General features: G+C 46.1%; 1 protein-coding gene across 1 annotated transcript in view; it reads left to right on the top strand.

Annotated features, from left to right (window-relative positions):
• The window catches only part of TYR (tyrosinase), a 64,904-nt gene that overhangs the window by 21,618 nt on the left and 23,817 nt on the right, over positions 1 to 19,469 (top strand). The window lies entirely within an intron of this gene.

Below are 19,469 nucleotides of genomic sequence, written 5' to 3'. Positions count from 1 at the left end.
AGGCCCATTGGCAGCCCTAGCTCCACAAGGCCATTTGAAGAAAATTCTACTCGTCATCTCTGTGGCACATTCAAGGGAGATGTACTTTAAGGGATCCCTAGTTCAGTCCCTGCCGAGTGCAGAGTAAGGAAATAACGCTGTCGGATTTCCCATCCGTACTTTTTCAACACCCCCCCCCGACTTCCATTTTTGATTTCAAAAGAGATCCAAGACCTCACCTAGTTGCTCCTTCACACGTAATAAAAAAGCTAAAGCAACCACCATTTTAGATATCACTGTGGGAGTTACGCAATGACAAGGAAGTCCCTTTTGTTGCACCTGCCAGTCTCGAGTCCACTGCTTCATTTATTAGACTTGCAAGTACCCATATTTCAGCCGAGGTGCAGCACTTTAAGGTCTTCATCGTTTAAGTGTTCTGAAGCTCTCTGTTCCTCAGGTGCCAGAAAGCTGAGCCCTCAACCATTGCTGGGTCAGATTCCTTCAGGGGAGAGAACACTGGCATGTTACAGCTTCAAAAGTTTTGCTTAAATAACATATTGTGTCCCAAAACAAGGCCATCCTTGAGCCTCACCATTCCAGGTTTCCTGTTGAGCAAGAATGGGAAATGGCAGAGAAAGGAGGAAGTGGCTTTTTGAGAGGAATCACAGAATTCATAGAGTTGGAAGGGGCTATTCAGACCATCTAGTCCAACCCCCTGCCCAGTGCAGGATCAGCCTAAAGCATCCCTGACAAATATTCAACCAGCCTCTTCTTGAAAATTGCCAGTGAAGGGGAGCTCACTGCCTCCCTAGGCAGCTGATTCCACCTTGGAACTACTCTGACCATGAAAAAGTTTTTCCTAATATCCAGCTGGTACCTTTCTGCATGTCATTTAAGCCCATTGCTTCAGGTCCTACCCTCTGCTGCCAACTGGAACAGCTCCTTGCCCTCCTCCAAATGACAGCCTTTCAAATACTTAAAGAGAGCAATCATGTCCCCCCTCAGCCTCCTCTTCTCCAAACTAAACATTCCCAAGGCCCCCAGCCTTTCCTCGTAGGGCTCAGTCTTCAGACCCCTGATCATCCTCGTCACTCTCCTCTGCACCCTCTTGATTTTGTCCACACCCTTTTTGAAGTCAGGCCTCCAGAACTGCACAGGGGCAGGATTCCAGGTGCAGCCTGACCAAGGCAGTATAGAGAAGGACTATGACCGCCTGCGATTTTGATGCAATGGCCCTTTTGATACAGCAGCTTCCAAAAGGTACCTGAGGGGCTATCTTCTCCCATGCTATCCTACCTGCCTGTTAAGATCTGCATCTGAAGCCCTGATCTCTGTGCCCCTGCCTTCAGAGGTGAGGTGGGTGGTGACTAGAGACAGGGCATTTTCTGTGGTGGCACCTTGTCTGTGGAACACCTTCATCCGAGGCTCGCTTGGCGCCTACTTTACCTGTTTTTATTTGCCAGGCCAAAACACATTTTTTGAGCAGGCTTTTAAATGGAGTTTTTACTCTATCCTCTTTTTAATGGTCTCTCCTTATTTTAAGGATAGTTTTTACGGTTTATGCCCAGTGGCTTATTTTTAGATTGTGATGTTGTTGTGATGTTGTTTTAATTGTCAGCCAGTTCAAGCAGAGCTCTGAAGAGGCAGCAGGAAAATATCCTAAATGAATAATTACAACAACATTCGATTTATAGACCACCCTTCAGGACAACTTAACATTCACTCAGAGCAGTTTACAAAGTATGTTGTTATTATCCCCACAACAATCCCACTGTGAGGTGGGTGGGGCTGTGAGAGCTCCAGAGAGCTGTGACTGACTCAAGGACCCAGCTGGCTTCAAGCGGAGGAGAGGGGAATCAAACCTGGGTCTCCAGATTAGAGTCCTGCCACTCTTAACCACTACACCAAACTGGCTGTTGTCCTTAGACACTTTCTAAAGGCCTCCACAGAACATCATCTTTATGGTGATGTCTTTAATTCTAGGTCTTCTTCTTTATAAGAACATGCCGGGTTGTTATTCCAGGCTAAGTTCAGAATAGTGGTATAGCATAGTGGTTAAGCAGTTGGGCTGCCAATCAGTACTCTGCTGGTTTGAATCCCACTATTGTCATGAGCTCTGCAGTAAGCCACTCCTCTCAGCCTCAGCTCCACAGCTGTATTGTGGAGATAATAAACACACTGTACACTGCTCTAAGTAGGCACTAATCTGTCCAGAAGAATGGTAATATAAGAGAACTATTGTTATTATTGAATGCTATGTTTCCTGCAGATGGAGAGCTGTATTGGAGAGTAGGATCAAAAGCTGTACACAAATGTGTGTGGTGGAGCCCTCTATATACCCCCTTTTGTTGAAGAAAAGGCCCTTTGGGAGAGGGTAATTTAGAGCAGGACAGTGGTGCAAGGGAGGCGATGGGAGGTGATGCTTAATCCATGCACCTCTCTATTCTTTCCTGTTACCGCTTCCACATCCTCCACAATATTTGTGAGGTTGAATGAATGTCTGGAAGACCATTAGGGCAAAATAGTCAGGAAGGGAGTTAAAAGGGGGAAATGACAAACGGGGGGAAGGTTAGGCACCCCCGCTCTGCTGCTTCTGTGCTCCAACTCCCTCTCCCCAAATCAGCTTTTCTCTAACAAAACCAGCTCTCTAGGTATGTTTTATGCTTTTGCATGTAAGTTACAGTTCCATTTGAAGAGGGTTTTGAACAGCTGTAGACAAATCCTTGGGGAATTCCAGAGAGTTTTTAAAGACCAGCTTGTCACCGGTTCTCCCACTGCCATGATAAGTGCTCTGTCCCAGTTATCCCCAAGTGGTGTGACCAGGCATACCGCAGAGTCATGATGAAACAACTCCTCTTACGCTACGAGAAATTCTGAAAGGCTTCTGTGAACTCAAAATACTCACTTACAGAAGAGGCTGCCCGCTATGCCTGCGTGAGTCACTGCTCTGGCTTTGTGTCCTTCCAATTGGCATCCGCTGGGGGCAAGGCGTTCTGAATTGCCGCTGATATGACTAGGTGGTTCACTCCTGATGAAAAGATGCAGCCTGATTACACAGAACAGGTTGCTTGACTTTATGCTCGCTGCATTGTACTTATGCTGTGTGCTTCAGGTGGCCCTGCTTTCTGGTATGTTATGTGTGTTATGTGCCGTCAAGTCACCTCCGACCTATGGCGACCCGATGAATGAAAGACCTCCAAAAGGTCCTATCATTAACAGACTGTTAACGCTGTGTGCTTCAATTGGCCGTTTTCTGGTACCTGAATGAAAATATCACCTTCCCTGTCTCATCTCTAGTTTTGCCATCGGGGAAAAGGCCTGCTTTAATTTTTGTTATGTTATTTATTTACTTACTTTACTTATTGTCCACTTTTCTCACTGAGACACAAGGAGGATTATACCATGTTAGTCAATGCGATCAACAGAAAATATCTAACAGGCAATGTAGTAGCACTAGGATTACAAAAATTGAAACAAAGCAAAAAGGATTAGGCGTGGTCTGTCAAAGCAGAAAACGGTACTACAAAAGTAGAAAACAATGTGGTAAGAGCAGGGTAATGCATACAACAAATAGATAATACATCATACACTGTGTTACAGGTATGTATGTGCCATCAAGTTGCAACTGACTTATGGAGAAGCTAGCAAGGGACTTTCTAGGCAGAGGTGGTTTGCCATTGCCTTTCTCTGCAGAGTCTTCTTTGGTGGTCCCCCATCCAAGATCCCACTTAGCTTCCAAGATATGATGAGAATTGGGCTACACCTGTCAACTTCCCTCCCTATACGAATGACCAGTGTTTGTCATTCTTCAGGTACTACTGAGAAACCCCTATCCCTAGCTGTCACTTTGGCAGACTCAACAGAATACCTGAACCCTCTTTCTTCCCACTTACCATGCTCTGACTTGTCACAGGGCAGTTTTGATGGTGACAAGAACCAATATGGCGATGATGAAGGTGTAGTCCATGGCACATGATAAAGAAGCTCTATATCTATGGAAAGAGGGACTGCAGAAGCATACGTGGGCCTTATATGCTACCTGACCAGATTTCTGACACTGGTATGGTAATCAGGGGTGGGGGGAATACCTTATTTTCTTTGGGAGCGTTCCTGCTCTTGGACACAAACACCAACAGTACCTTCTCATTTGTGGCTCCAAAATTATGGAATTCTCTCCTCAAGGAGATTCACCTGTGCCCCTCAAGCACAGTCTTCCATTAGTGGGTGAAGACTATCTCTTTTTTTTCTGGTGTTCCCTCACTGACCCTCTTTCTTGTTTATATGTTCTAATTGTCTGTGGGTTTTTTGAATTGTCTGTGTGTTTTCTCTTGCTCTTTTAAAAAATATTTTTGGAACATGTATTTTTAAAAGCTTATCTTCATGGTTACGGTTGTTTGCCAACTTGGGATCCATAAGGTGGGTGGAAAGGTGGCACAGATGTTTTAAATAAACAGATAAATAAATGAATAAAATGCAGAGCTTACAAACTTGACTGGATGATGATGAGCTGTTTAATTGTCAAGTTCAGCAAAAGTGTGGGCACAGCTGTTCCCTTTGCCCACACAGCGATGCCCTTCTGCCACCACAATACAGGAGACCTTTGGACTTGCAGTACAAACACTCCCTACACCGGGGGACCCCAGTATGGTGCCCGTGGGTGCCATAGTACTCACCAACACCTTTCCTGGTGCTTTTAGAAAGTAATTGGAGCCAGGTGGGTTTTGCCAAGCAAGGCTTCTGATGGGCCGCTGAGGATTCGATTGGCTGTGCAGATTTTTAAAAATGTTGCTTTGGCAGCAGCTGCTACCACAGGACTGTTATTCCAGCTTGGAAAATTCCTGGAGAGTTGGAGAGGGCAGGTTTTGTGGAAGGGACCACAATTGGGTATGATGCCATAGTCTACTCTCCAAAGCAACTGTTTTCTCCAGAGGAACTGATCTCTGTCACTGAGAGATCAGTTGTAATTCTGGGAGATCTCCAGACCTCACATGGAGATTACAACCCTACCACCAAAGCAGGAGGAGGAGGAGGAGAACTGCACTTGCATACTGCTCTTCTAGACCGTTTAGTGCCTCATTCAAAGTGGTGAACAAAGTCAGTGTTGTTATTATCCCCTCAATACAGCTGGGGAGCTGGGCTGAGAGGAGTGGCTTACCCAAAGCCACCTGCAGAGCTCATAGCAGGCCTGGGATTCAAACCAGTAGAGTGCTGATTCACAACCCAACCACTTAATCACTATGCTGTAGCACTGTGTGACTGGAGATATGTCAGCCATTTTGTGGCTGGTTCAGCCTCCTGCAGTAACCATTTTGTGGAAGCCATTTTACAGCTGTGCCCATCACCTGGTGTCAGAATTCCAAAGATGCCCACTGGCTCGGAAAGTACAGGGACCCCTGCCATACACCAATCGCTAAATGTCTGCAGGATGTGCCACAAGAGGGATTGCCCAAATCCGGTGTTCAATCCCTTTGCTAGCAGAGATGGACATTCCATATCCAAAAGGGATTCTTCATCTGGAAATAATCTGTCTGGAAGATCCAGTTCCGCACCCAGAATCATGACGATGCGCTGGCTCTTTCTTCTAACCGAGATGTCCTTAAATAACACACTTTCCTTAAGATCCTGAAATGAAATCTTTTTTTTTTTTTTTACACGTCCACCATCTTTCAGGTAAAGTATTCCTCAAACGTTCAGCACAGCTAGTTATACAGCTTGCTGCCTTCGCTCAGCTTGGTTGCATGCTATTAGAAACTTCACCTGCTCCGAGTGTTCAAAAAGACGCCCACCTTCTCTCTCGTATTGTTCAGCACTAATCTCTCTCCAAATGCTGTCAGCTTGCCACCCCCTCCCCGCTACCAAATACGGAGGATTCTAACTTCTTGTTAGCTTTTACATTGATCATTCTAGTCTGCAGCACCTTTTCTTTTTCACCATAGTCAGACTTGAGTGGCTTCTCAGATAACGCAGAAGCACAGAAGGTGGGATTTAGCTTTCTCAGCAGCTCTCGTTCCAGATTTTGAGGGCCCTGGGCAGAGAGGGCTCAGGGGCCCTCTATGCCCTCTGCTAGGCTCTCCTGCTCGCCCTCCCACCCACATACCCCCACCTGCCTGCGCATCCTTCCTTTGCCCTCTTGCAGGCTCTTTCACCACCTGCAGTCACAGCTGCCCTCACTGCCTGCATGCCATTTCCCCAACGGTGCTGGGTAGCGGGTGCTATGTCCACCAGCAATGCCCTTCGCCAGTAGCGCTAGGTAGTATATGCAGCTGGGGCAGAGGTGACAAAGAGCCCGTTTGGAGAGCCAGTTTAGAGTAGCAGTTAAAAGCAGCAGGACTCTAATAAAGGCCATTTCCACACAGCTTACCTTGTTCCGGAAAACAGCGAAATCTTGCATGAAATCGTGTGAGAAGACGCTGTCTTCTGCGTGAGATTTCGCTGTTTTCCGGAACAAGGTAAGCCGTGTGGAAACGGCCCTGGAGAGCTGGGTTTGATCCTCCACTCCTCCACTTGAAGCCATCTGGGTGACCTTGGGTCAGTCGCAGCTCTCTCAGAGCTCTCTCAGCCCCACCCACCTCCCAGGGCGATTGTTCTGAAGATGATCATAACACACTTTGTAAACCACCCTAAGTGGATAGTTGTCCTGAAGGGTGGTATATAAATCGAATGTTGTTGTTGTTGTTGTTAAAGCACTCATATGCAGGCAGTGGCAGGGTGTGAGCACATGTGCCAGAGGAGATACATGAGTAGGGAGTCAGCGGCTATGAGCTCCACCAGAAGCAACAGGCCCTGGCAGCTGCCTCACCTCACCATGGGCAGATGCTAGCCTCACGTCTCAGCTTTCTTTCTTTTTTTTTTAAGAACAAATTTCCAGCCCTCATGGTTGTAGAGGAGATGCCTGACAAATGTGTGCAATCATTATCAGAAGGCAATTTTCCCCTAGGGTTTCATGGAGGGCAGCAAGGTCGTTGTCGACAGTGTTTTTCCATTGATTGGGAGCAGAGTGGCTCTGCGGAGCTCTTTGCATCGAGAGGTACTGAGAACTTCAAAATGAAAAGAATCCCAAATCAAGTTTACCTTGTTTGACTTGGTAATTTAGTGCCAAGCCGCCATCGATCGCCTCCATTTATTTGTTTGCTTGCAATTAAAAGGAAGCAATAATTTTACACCTGTGCAGAGAGAAGGCATTCAACCTTGTGGTTATTGTGGGGATAATAATGACATACTTTGTAAACCGCTCTGAGTGGGTGTTAAGTCATCCTGAAGGGCGGTATATAAATCGAATGTTGTGGTTGTTGTTAGTAACCTGGCAGTCCATTTAAAACTAATTATAGAAGTGTATGTGCTGCTTTCGAGCCTGGGAACATTCATAATAATAATACAAATAATCAGGGCTTTTTTCCTGGGAAAAGCGGTGGTGGAACTCAGTGGTGGAACTCAGGACTGCACAATGACACCACTTTGGGTGAGCTGGAACGGGGGGGGGGAGCTTTTTAAAGTTTAAATCGCCCTTGGCAAAAATGGTCACATGGTCAGTGGCCCCGCCCCTGATCTCCAGACAGAGGGGCGTTTAGATTGCCCTCTGTGCCACTTGGCGCAGAGGGCAATCTAAACTTCCCACTGTCTGGAGATCAGGGGGCGGGGCCACCGGCCATGTGACCATTTTCAAGAGGTGCCAGAACTCCGTTCCGCCGTGTTCCCGCTGAAAAAAAGCCCTGCAAATAATAATAGGCTGTATTGTAAGGAAATGGTTCCGAGATGCTTTGATAATGGATAGGAACTGTAGACTACACTACTGTGCACTGTCACTGTAAGTATGTTCCTACTGAGTTGTTTCCGTTACACTCCATGCCGCTTCCATGTCTCCAGGCCAGATTGACCAGCTATCCTGGAGGATTTATGCCTTCCTCTGGACATAGAGGAAGTGGAGGGGATAGCTGTGAATTTCCAGCATTGCGCTGAGTGTTGGACTAGATGACCATTGTGGTCCCTTTCAGCTCATTGTTTCTACGTTTAATGTCAAATTCCGTATGTTTCAACATTGTTTCAATATTGTTTCAGCTCTGTATCATATTTGTTTGCTTTCATATTTCTGCAACCTATAACCTATTACATTGTGAATTAAATGTCCCAGCCATTGATCGGGTTGACCGACACTGTGTAATCCTCCCTGAGTCTCAGTGAGAAAGTTGGACTATAAATAGTATAATTAAAAATAAAATTTAAAAATCATATTGGTGTATGCTTAGCACTGGCATGACAGAACTATATTCCTCAGGTGCAGGAACATGTGACTCTTTTGTAATCCATATGAACATGCTCGGCTGGGCAGGTGAAATGAACAAGGAATGTTAGACAAGCCATTCTTATGAAGAGCTACTGCCAGTCAGAGCAGACAATACTTACTCAATAGACCACTTGCCTGACTCAGTAAAAGGCAGCTTCATGTAGTCATACTCCATAAGAGAGAGCATGTGCAGTGGCGACATAACTGACAGCATGCTTTCCAAAGAGAGTTGCCAGTCTCCAAGTGAGGCCCAAAGTTCTCTTGGAATTCTAATTGATCTCCTGCCTACAGAGATCAGTTCCCCTGGAGAAAATGGAAGCTTCAGGGAGTGGACTATATGGAATTACATCATTGCTGAGTTCTCTCGCTTCCCCAATCTCCTCCCTCCTAGATTCCACCCCAAATTTCCAGGAATTTGCCATCCCAGAGTTGGCAACCCTATTTCCAAGCATGAATGCTGGTTTTCAGTCTTGATGTATAAGATTGTGAGGGGGATCACAGGGGAGCTAGAACGTGCTTGCAAAAAGAAAAATCCTTCAATGCAAGAATAATAACAATCATAACATTCGATTTATATACCGCCCTTCAGGACAACTTAATGCCCACTCAGAGCAGTTTACAAAGTATGCCATTATTATCCCCACAACAAACACCCTGTGAGGTGGGTGGGGCTGAGAGAGCTCCAGAGAACTGTGACTAGCCCAAGGTCACCCAGCTGGCTTCAAGTGGAGGAGTGGGGAATCAAACCCGGCTCTCCAGATTAGAGTCCTGCTGCTCTTAACCACTACACCAAATAGGTGTAGAAGAAAATGAACACAGCAAGGCATGGGCTTAGTTAAGGCCTCTGTCCTGATATGCTTGCTTTTAAAAGAAATGGTTTTAGGGAATTTTTGTGTGAGTGTGTGTGCTCGTGTGCAACATTAAAAAATGGCCTCTCCCACCTGCACTTACTTTATCACCTCAGGCTTCTGCCACCCATGTTTGCTCTACAGAGATCAGGCAGGCCTTAAATGTGAAGACAGAGGACTTTGATATAACCTGACTCCAGTGGTACTCCATAGCCGGCAGAAATAAAGAGAAGGTACTCTACGATAAAACAGACTTTTGGACCAGACATTTGCTCTCAGGCTAACCTACCTCATAGGGTTGTTGTGTGGATGAAATAGGGAAAAGGGGGATAAAATAGAAGCTTCCTGGAGAAATGAAATGTACCAGATAGACAGCACTTGCCTGAGAGTAATTCCTACGGAACAAAAATCGGACTTACTTCTGAGTAAACATGCATAGGATAGCACTGACAGATACAGCATGACTCCACTTGCATATCTGTAGGCCTTGTAAAATCATAGGGGTAACGATATGGTGCATAAGAAATGTGATTACAGGTGATGCGCTTTGTCATACACCACAAATAGGACTTGTAAATGATTTGAGAGTTTAGATATGGAAATCAGATTAAAATCTGGTGGGTAATTTATGACCAGGTGCAAAAAAGGGATAATAGGAAAGTTATTGGAAAAAGTAATCTAATACCCTCTGTAGAAGAAGGGGGTAAGCAAATGTGGATAGTTTTCTTGACATGCAAATCAACTGCTTTAATTAAGGCCAGATATGGGGAGGGAGTGCCATAAATAACATTTTAAAGAACTGAAACCATCCAGTACAGAATGTTCATACATGTATCAATGTTGCAAGGTAAACAGTGTTCAAGTGTGAAGTGTAGGAGGGTGCGTTTTGCGAGATATAATTTTCTGTTCATTTTGATTTTTCTCTTTGTCATATTTTAATTTTTTTTTAATTTCTTAATTTTTTAAAGAAATCTTATCTTGTGGTATTAGGCATCTTTACTCGTAAGTGTCACTGTGTTTAATGAGACAGCTCATTAAACAATGTTTAATATGAGAGAGCTGTAGCACAGTGGCTAAGTGGTTTGGCTGCGAATCAGCACTCTACGGGTTCAGATCCCACTCCTGCCATGAGCTCAGTCGGCGGCCTTGGGTAGGCCACCCCTCTCAGCCCCAGCTCCCCAGCTATATTGTGGGGATAATAATAACACTAACTTGTTCACTGCTCTGGGTGGGGCACTAATCTGTCTAGAAGAGCGATATATAAACAGAGTTGTTGTTGATGTTGTTGTTGTTAATGGGATTAAATGTGCAAAGGGTTTCAGCCTTAGTCGACTTACCACACTTTAATTGAATAACTATTTGGTTCATTCTGTGTATATTTTCAAGTAAATGAAACAGAAGTTATGAAGAAAAAGTATGTTCCCTTTGTGCCCCGCTGATAAGCTTCTTAGGATCCTCTAACAGAGAGATAAACTAGGAGAGCAATCCTTAGCAGATCTACTCAGAAGGTCGTTCAATGAGGCTTATTCTCAGGGGGGTGTTTGTGGGATTGCACTGTAGGTATTGTTGTTGTTAATTCAATTTCTAGCCCTCCCGCCAACTATAGAGGACTGGATTCACAAATTGCTGTACATGGCGGAGATGGATAAACTGACAAGAAAACTAAGAGACCTTGATCCAGGACAGTTTAACACAGATTGGGAGAAGCTGAAACAATATTTGGTGAAAAAATGGGAGGTGGGAGGAGAACTGTGGCAGTTTGAAAATTATTGAAGAAAAACAAAAGAAGAGAGAAGTGACTATACCGGGGGGAGGAGAGTTAAAGAAGAATTACTAAGCAATTATTCTATTTGATTATTCTATACAGTATTAAGTAATAGTTATTATGTGATATATAAGAATAGAAATTATTTAATTAATTATGTTGCTGGCAGATAGGGGTGTAATTGAGAATTAACAGAATTAAAATTCATGAATACAAGAAGGGGGGAATGAGAAGTAGCATATAGAATATAGGTTAAATTGATTGACTTATGCTGAAGGTATTTTTGGTTATAGCGATATTTAGAAATGTGCAGAACATGGGTCAAATTGATTGACTTATGTCGAATGTATATTGTGTTTATAGGTATATTTAGAAATGTGTAGAATATGAGTCAAATTGATTGACTTTATGTTATAAAGATAAGAGATATAAGAGATATAAGAGGAAGTAAAGAGTAACATATAGAGTATAAGTTAAATTGGTTGACTTATAAATGTATTCATCACTTATGAGTACTCAAGTTATGTATAGGGAGGGATAAATTGTTTGTCCCATACTGATGACATTAGAATGAATAAGTTAGAGTACAGGATATTGAGAATATTACCAGTATTATTACTATTGAATAACATGCCAGGAATGTATTAGTTAGTTGATAAGTGAAGGGAAATTGACTTAGTACTGTGTTATAATAGACTAGCTTAGAAGAGCGTGAAAGTATATGTTTAATTGACAAAATAAGTTGAAATGAGTAGGGGAAGAATAGACAAAGGGTTGGAAAACTGTTGGAAGTCAACAAACGGGGGGGAGGGAGGGGGTTAGAACTGGAATATTAAAGTAATTTGATTGTTATAAATGACAAAATATTTCTAATTCCAATAAAAATTTAATTAAAAAAAATTTTTTTTCTAGCCCTCCCTCCCTACAAATGGGCTCAGGGTAGGTTACATCCGAATAGAAATACAATTAAAATCACAATAAAAACCATACAATCATAAAACACAGTGAATTTTCAGTTCCCAAGTTGACGGTCCATTTCATCCACCCCTGCCAATAGTGCACAAGGGGTGGGGGAGGGAAGGAGGAAACAACCAGTGCGGACAGGTTGACTCATATGAGGGGGGCAAGATGACTATACAGCCTCTTTGGTCTTATGTCAGGCAGAAGACATAAAGCAAGGCTCTCTGATCTGATATGCATGCTTCTAATTTGATTTCGCTACATCATTAACATGGCAATCCTAACCAGAATTACACTCTTTTAGAAAGGTATGACTCTGTTTTAGAAAGGTATGACTCTGTTTAGGATTGCACTGTAAAATTCATTCGGTGAATAGTAACTGAATGTACAAAGCGACTCCTGCAGAAAAATAGTTGACAGATGATATGACAGGAGCATAAATGTTCTGTCTGTGTTGATAAATCCGGAATGGTTCCATCAAACTTGTGAGTCACCCAGTGCAATCCTAAACAGAGCTACACCTGTCTAAGTCCACTGAAGTCAATGGCCTTACAAGAGAGTCACCCTGCTCAAGATCTTACAGATCTCTTTGTGTTGCATGCATCCAATAAAAGCAGGCATGTGTGAATTAGCTTACAGTGACTCAAAAGAGAGCCAGCCTCAAAAGAAGCAATTTAACATTATGGGGCACAGAAGGTTGCAGATGTTTAAATAGGAAGGAGACGAAGAATGATGCAGGGAGCATTTGCCATGCCCCCTTGAGTAACCCCAACCAATTAATACCCAAGATAGTCTTTATGAAGCCTTTTAAATATGTCTCGCACTGTTGGTACTATGACAAATGAAGATCACTGAAGAGGAACCATTTGATTTGCGGAGTTCTTGACTTCTGGATATAATCTCATGCAAGCTTGCAACCCAATGGTGTCATTTAGCGTACGGCAAATTCTGCTGAAAAATTAATGGTGGAAATCGGAAAGGTTGAAATGTGCCTAGTGGCCACTTCGGTCATTTTTTAGGGTCAATTCCAGAGTGGGTTCGGGGGGGGGGGAGGTCAGGGCCCTCCAGTGTAAGATGCTCTTGGGTGAAAAATCTCCCATTTCCTACTGGGATGAGCACTGAGCATGCATGTGAACACATAAAGTTACCTACAGTCTAAATTAGACTATCAGTCCATCAAGGTCAGTGCTGTCTATTCAGACTGATACCAGCTCTCCAGAGTCTCAGGTGGAGGTCTTTCATGTCACATACTAACTGATCTTTTTAATGGGAGATAACAGCGATTGAACATGGGACCTTCTGCAAGCCAACCAGATGCTCTACCATTGAGTGTGCAACTCTGAGCCAAGCTACAAGTGACGAATTACACTTGCCTGGCAAGTGAACAGACTCACGTGCATTCCTCCCTGTTCACTTGCCCTCCACTTGCCCTCCACTTGATCAAATGGAGAGCAAGTGAATGGCAAGTGAAGAGGAAGGAATACATGTGAGTCTGTTCACTTGCCAGGCAAGTGTAATTCATCACTTGTAGCTTGGCTCTCTTTCATGCTTCTTTTAGCCTTTTGGGTGCAATGAAGCTCAAAGCTGCACGGAAGAGTGGCGTAGCACTCCCCTTTCCAGAAACCATTCTCTGGCGCCATTCTCACGGAGGCCTCAGGATCTGGAACAAGAGCTGAAATCAAAAATCTGATTCCTGTGGAAGAATGTTTGGATTTAAACCTTCTGAGCATTTTAATTTTTTTTTAAAATCCCCAATAGCAAGTGAGAAATCGCCCCAGGCAATTGCCCCAGATATCACAGGAAACCACGGAATGATCTGATATCTCAATTTGAGGTGAGAGAGATGCCTAGGTGATAGATGAGAGCTCTCCGGTGTGAAAATTAAACTTTGCCCCCCTCCCATTCTTCCAGCAGCAAATGAGAGGTCTTCCCAAAGGTCTCTGGGATGTTACAGGAAACATCTGGAGTAATTGGCTGCTGCTAGTGATCTCTGGTTAGCAAGAGGGCCCCGGCCACATTGTGGTCTCAGCAGATGCCTAACCTTGCCCAGCCCTGTCTGAATGAAGATAATGTAAGGGTACCCTGAACTGAAAACATTCATTCCTCAGGCCAAAAAGGTACTGATGCCATCTGTGTGTGTGTGTTTGGGGGGCAGGCAGTGTTTGAATTGGGCACTGACATCCTTGATTAGCAAATATAGAACCATTTTGAAATGCATTGGGGGGGGGGGGTAAATCTCACACATTCCCTAGTCTATTTACTTCTTTGCATGTGCATATGTGCCATCAAGTTGCAATTGACTTATGCTGACCCCCCAAGAGGCTTTCAAGGCAAATGAGCAGAGGTAGTTTGCCATTGTCTTCCTCTGCAGAGTCTTCCTTGGTGGTCACCCCTCCAAATCCTGAACCTACTTAGCTTCTGAGATCTGATGAGATCAGGATATACCATGTCACCTTCCCTCCCAATGTATTTCTTTAGTACAAGTTTATCCAACCCTGTCTCCAAGGAGCTCTGGGCAGGATACATTGCTCTTCCCTTTTCCTTTTTACCTGCACAACAATCCTGTGAGGAAGGTTAGGCTGAGAAAGAGTGATGGCCCAAACTCATCCATCAAGTTTCATGGCAGAGTGGGGACTGGAATCTCATCCAGTGCCCTAACCATAACCATAACCTAGTCCAATACCTTAACCACTGTGCCACATGTCGTGCTACTTGTTTCGGTCATGTTTAGCATGGTTAAGGTGCTGATTTATGCTGGTACAGCAGTTCAGGACAGTGGATCATCACACGCAAGAGTAACTCACGGGGAACTGCGCCTCATTCCCTGTAAATGCAGGAACCGTGTACAGCTGCTCTCCCACAAAAGAATACTAAATTATCAATTACTGCAGACTTCAGATCCATGCCAAGTTCCTACCAGTTGTGGAACGCTGTCATCACCGCTATTCGCCTGGCGCCAAGTCTGTTAAGATTTCGGCACCAGGTCAAGAAGTCTCTTTCAAAAGGTCTTTGGGTAAAGGGGCTAGTTTTTGCCCTCCATCCTCAGTAGGCGAATCTGCTTTCCATTTGGGTCTTCTAAGACGTCCCAGTGATTCCACTGACCTTCGAACCAAGTTTAATGCTGCCGCTTCTGTTTTCATTTTTAAAAAACTGTTCGGCATTCTACTGCTGCTGCACAGTTCTGTTCTCTAATACTGCTTTTATTTGTGTCTTATTTGCTGCTCGTTTTGCACGAGTGCAGTGTAGTATAGTGTAGTGAGTCCAGACCTAGACTACCCGGACTATTCCAATCTTATTAAGAGAGCAATCCTAAGCAGGTCTACTCAGAATCCTACTCAGGTCTATTCAATGGGGCTTACTCCTGAGAAAGTTTCCTTAGGATTGCACTGTTCATCTCAGAAGCTAAGCAGGGTCGGCCCCAGTTAGTACTTGGATAGGACACCACTAAGGAAGTCCAGACAATGGCAAACTACCTCTGTTCATCGCTTGCATTGAAAACCCCACAGGGCTGCTGTAAGTTGGCTGCCACTTAACAGAAAAAAACAAACAAACATAGTCAGGGGTCATTTTGTAGAAAAAGAGCTGGAGGGACTCATTAGCATAACTCATTAGCATATGCCACACCCCTTGCCATCACCGGAAATGTGTCATTAGCATAGCTGATTTGCATATGCCACACCCCCTGACATCACCTATCCTGGCTGTTTTGGACCCGATCCTGGCCATTCAGGACCAAAATTGGGCCCAAAATGGCAAAAGGGGGCTGAAAAGAGGCTCAAAATTGTCAGGATCAGGCTGCTGCTGAACAGGAGAGCGATCCACCACCCGTCAGAGGCCCAATCCAGGCCATTTCGGCCCCAATCCAGGCCGAAACAGGCCCAAAATGGCCGAGAGTCAGGTGGGCAGGGCCACCTGACATGACCTCTTTGGGGAACTGCCGGAACTGCATTCCTGCGTGTTCCCCCTCGAAATGAGCCCTGAACATAGTGTAGTGGTTACAATATCAGACTCAGGGCCAAGCTACAAGTGATGAATGACACTTGAACGGCAAGTGGATCTAGTGGAGCGCAAGTGGAGGGCAAGTGAACAGGGAGAAATACACTTGCTGTTCAAGTGTCATTTGTCACTTGTAGCTTGGCCCTCAGAGCCAAGCTACAAGTGACAAATGACACTTGCCTGGCAAGTGAACAGACTCACGTGTATTCCTCCCTGTTCACTTGCCATTCACTTGTGCTCCACTTGATCAAGTGGATCCGTGAAAGCAGCTGTCACAATTGCTGTCGTGAAGCCCATACCACTATGGAGCCGGCACTGCTTTCACGGATCCCTAACAGCAAGGCAGCAAGGGGTCCCTAACACGATAGGGGTGCTATGGGGGGAAGACTGGTTGGCTATAGACCTGACTGACTGAGAGCAGGGAGGGGAGAAGCTAAGAGAAGAGAGTGCGTAGAAAGATGTGGAGGCCATTTTCTGGAAGTGAAGTGGAGCTCTGCTTGTCTTGACAGGGCGGTCCAGTGATTTTGTCCCAGTAGTGACAGAGGAAGGCTTGGGAGCAGAATCAATTACGAGAACAGAGGGCTTGGCATGCCCTTTTATGCACCTGGATTTGATTGGTCTTGGACAGTCAAATCAGTGCCATTGGCTGAAACTGGTACAAAATTAGGATCCTCAATGCCAGGATCTAGCTGCTCAGTGGTGGACTTTGCATCACACGGCAATTGGTGGAACTTTAGGATTTGAGACCCCATTGATGGAAAGCTCAGAATCTAAGCTGTCATTCAAACAATCTATTGTTAGCGACACAAGGGAGGGATGCAGCTACATGACAAAATGGGTAGGAGAGATGTACCCACTTGCAGATGATTAAGTGAACTGAGTGGCGGGTATGTCTCATACCTGCTGAAAATGATTGATAGGCAGGGCCGGATCTAGAGTCCCCAGCGCCCGGGACAACCCAAGTCTGGCTGCCCTCGCATGTGCACACAGCGCGTGCACATTCCCCGGTGCTGCGTGATGATGTCACTTCAGGGCGGGCGTGTCGGTGGCAGCGCCGGTGACTGGAAGGCCGCCCGCACCACTCGCCTGCCCCGCTGAGGGGGCAGCCAGCTTTCTGCATGCTCCCTGTCCTGTGGGGCAGGCAAATGGCGTGGGCAGCCTCCAGCCCTCCATGCCACTCGCTTGCCAAGCAGGACAGGGAACACGCAGCAAGCTGGTCGCCCCCTCAGCCGGGCAGTTGAATGGCATGGAGAGCTGGGAGGCTGCCCGCGCCATTTGTCTGCCCCGCTGAACAGGGAGCGCACAGCAAGCTGGCCACCCCTCAGCAGGGCAGGCAAGTGGCGTGGGCAGCCTCCCAACTTTCCATGCCGTTCACCTGCCCGGCTGAGGGGGTGGCCAGCTTGCCGTGCACTCCCTGTCCTGTTGGGCAGGTGAATGGTGCGGGCGGCTGCTCAGCCTCCCGCGCTGCCGCTGGCACGCTCCTGGAGGCTAGCAGCTGCGCTGGGTGCCCCCTCTTTGGCGGCGCCGGGGGGCAGACTACCCCCCTCCCTCCCCGATCCGGCTCTGTTGATAGGTAGATGGTGAACACTTGATTAGATTTCTACAGAAGTCTCCTTTGTAAGGGAGATTCCAAGAGGGCAGTTTGTTGTCCCGCAAACATGGACCATTACTTGTTGCCAGGTTTGAGGGGCTTTGGAGGACCACACAAATGAACCATGGTTATGGAGCCCTGGATTTCTCATGTCAACCAAGCTATGATCTCCTCAAGGCTCCTGGGGAAATACACGTCTTAAGCAAGAGGTTCTGGCTTGATATCAGAAAGATGGATTAATCCAAATTTCTGCCTTTGCTTGGTCAGCTAGAGGATCCTGTGGTGCAACAAGATGGCTCTTGGGGGGGAAGCTATAGAAGCAACAACCTTGCCATTGGTCATGAGGGACACCTTCAACAGGCCCTCTCTTGAAAATCTCAGGGCACAGAGGGGGGGAAAGGCCATTTCTTTCAGATCTCCTGGACCCAGGTTATTAGAACATAACAGGATTGCAACTCATAAGCCTGGTGGTCCCTGGAGGTTTGTAGGCCGGGGCATGGGGAGGGAGATAGCATCACACCACAATGGCCAATCAGATGCTGACTCCTCCAAGCATCTCTGAACCTGAAGGTTCCTTTCAGCAATCATGGCCGGTGATAGCTCTGTCCCCTATAAGTAGGATTGCCAGCTCCAAGTTGGGAAATTCCTGGAGATCTGGGGGGTGAAGCCTAGAGAATGCAGAGTTTGAGGAAGGAAAGGACCTTGGTATGATATAATTCTGTAGAGTGTACCCCGTTTTCTCCAGGTGAACTGATCTCTGTGGCCAAGAGATCAGTTGTAATTCCGGGAAATCTCTAGCCACCATCTGGAGGCTGGCAACCGTACTTATAAGATAGACATCAGTACTGTGACTGTTACAGCTGCTGGCTGAGGCCCAGGGAAACTGTCTATAGGCTGCCACCACTCTGGTACAGGTTTTCTTGGAAGGGCCCAGAGCACTCAATTGAACACTTCTGTTTACTCTTTCCCAGTAGGTTTGATTTATTATGTGACCAAATGAGGCATGAGGACCCAGGCAGAATAATAAAGAACTTTACTTAAAAGGTTTCTTAATAACCAGTGTTCAAACTTTGTAAAATAAATAGTAAAGGTTGGTGAATCAACAAACTAACACACCCTAACGCATCTAACTAGACTGTTCTTCAACTGTCTCCTGGCAACTGGCTTCCAACCGTCTCACCTAGGGCTGCCAACCCTCCACCCGGGGTGAGGGATCCCCTGTTCCCACCTCCTCCCCCCTGATCCCACTTACTTGGCCAGTGTGGGGGGACACCCCATGGGCCACCCCCCCCCAGCGGCATGGCGTGCCCCTGGACAGCACAGCATGCCCCTGCACCCCGCCATGCTTCCGCGCCCCGCAACAGGTCCATTTCGGGCCGAATTGGCCCTGCAGGGTGGGGATTCAGTCCTTTGGCAAGCACGGGAGTGCGTGCCAGGCCGCCCTTTGGCCCAAGTGATGACATCACTTTCCGGAAGTGACATCATCATGCACGCCAGGAGCATGTGTGCTCTGCGCACGCGCTCCAGAAGACCCACCAAAGAGCACAGAAGGCGAGTGCCAGGTTCCCAGTCCTCCGCCAGGGGACTCAAGGGACCTGGCAACCCTAGTCTCACCTCTTCTGGATAAGGGATCCCTCTGCCTGCAGCAGCCTCTCAGCTCTGCTCCCTAGGAGTGAACACCCTCCTCACTGTGGTGAGGCCTTTTATCCCTTCTCTCAGTCACCATCCCCCTACTTTCCTATTGGTGCAGTTTTTCCCTCAGAATTTCCTCTTACCCAATCTGGGTACCTGGGAAATGGAGGCCCTGCAGTCACTTTAGTGCAGGCTTCCCCAAAGGCACTAGGCCTCTCTAGGCCTTGGCTCATAACAGTGACCATACCTGGAAATTGTGGTAACCACCGCTGCGCTTTAAGCATTGCTTTTATATTGTCCCTACAAAGGACAACAGTGTAAAGCCTCTCTACTTCATTCTGGACCAATCAGTTGACCATTCAAACATACTTTAAATACAGCCCCATGAAAATGCAACATTCAAACGCATATATTGCC

This window comes from Eublepharis macularius, chromosome 3 (genome assembly GCF_028583425.1).
Source record: "Eublepharis macularius isolate TG4126 chromosome 3, MPM_Emac_v1.0, whole genome shotgun sequence".
In the NCBI taxonomy this organism is placed as follows: domain Eukaryota; kingdom Metazoa; phylum Chordata; class Lepidosauria; order Squamata; family Eublepharidae; genus Eublepharis; species Eublepharis macularius.
This window is presented reverse-complemented; position numbering and strand designations above follow the sequence as displayed.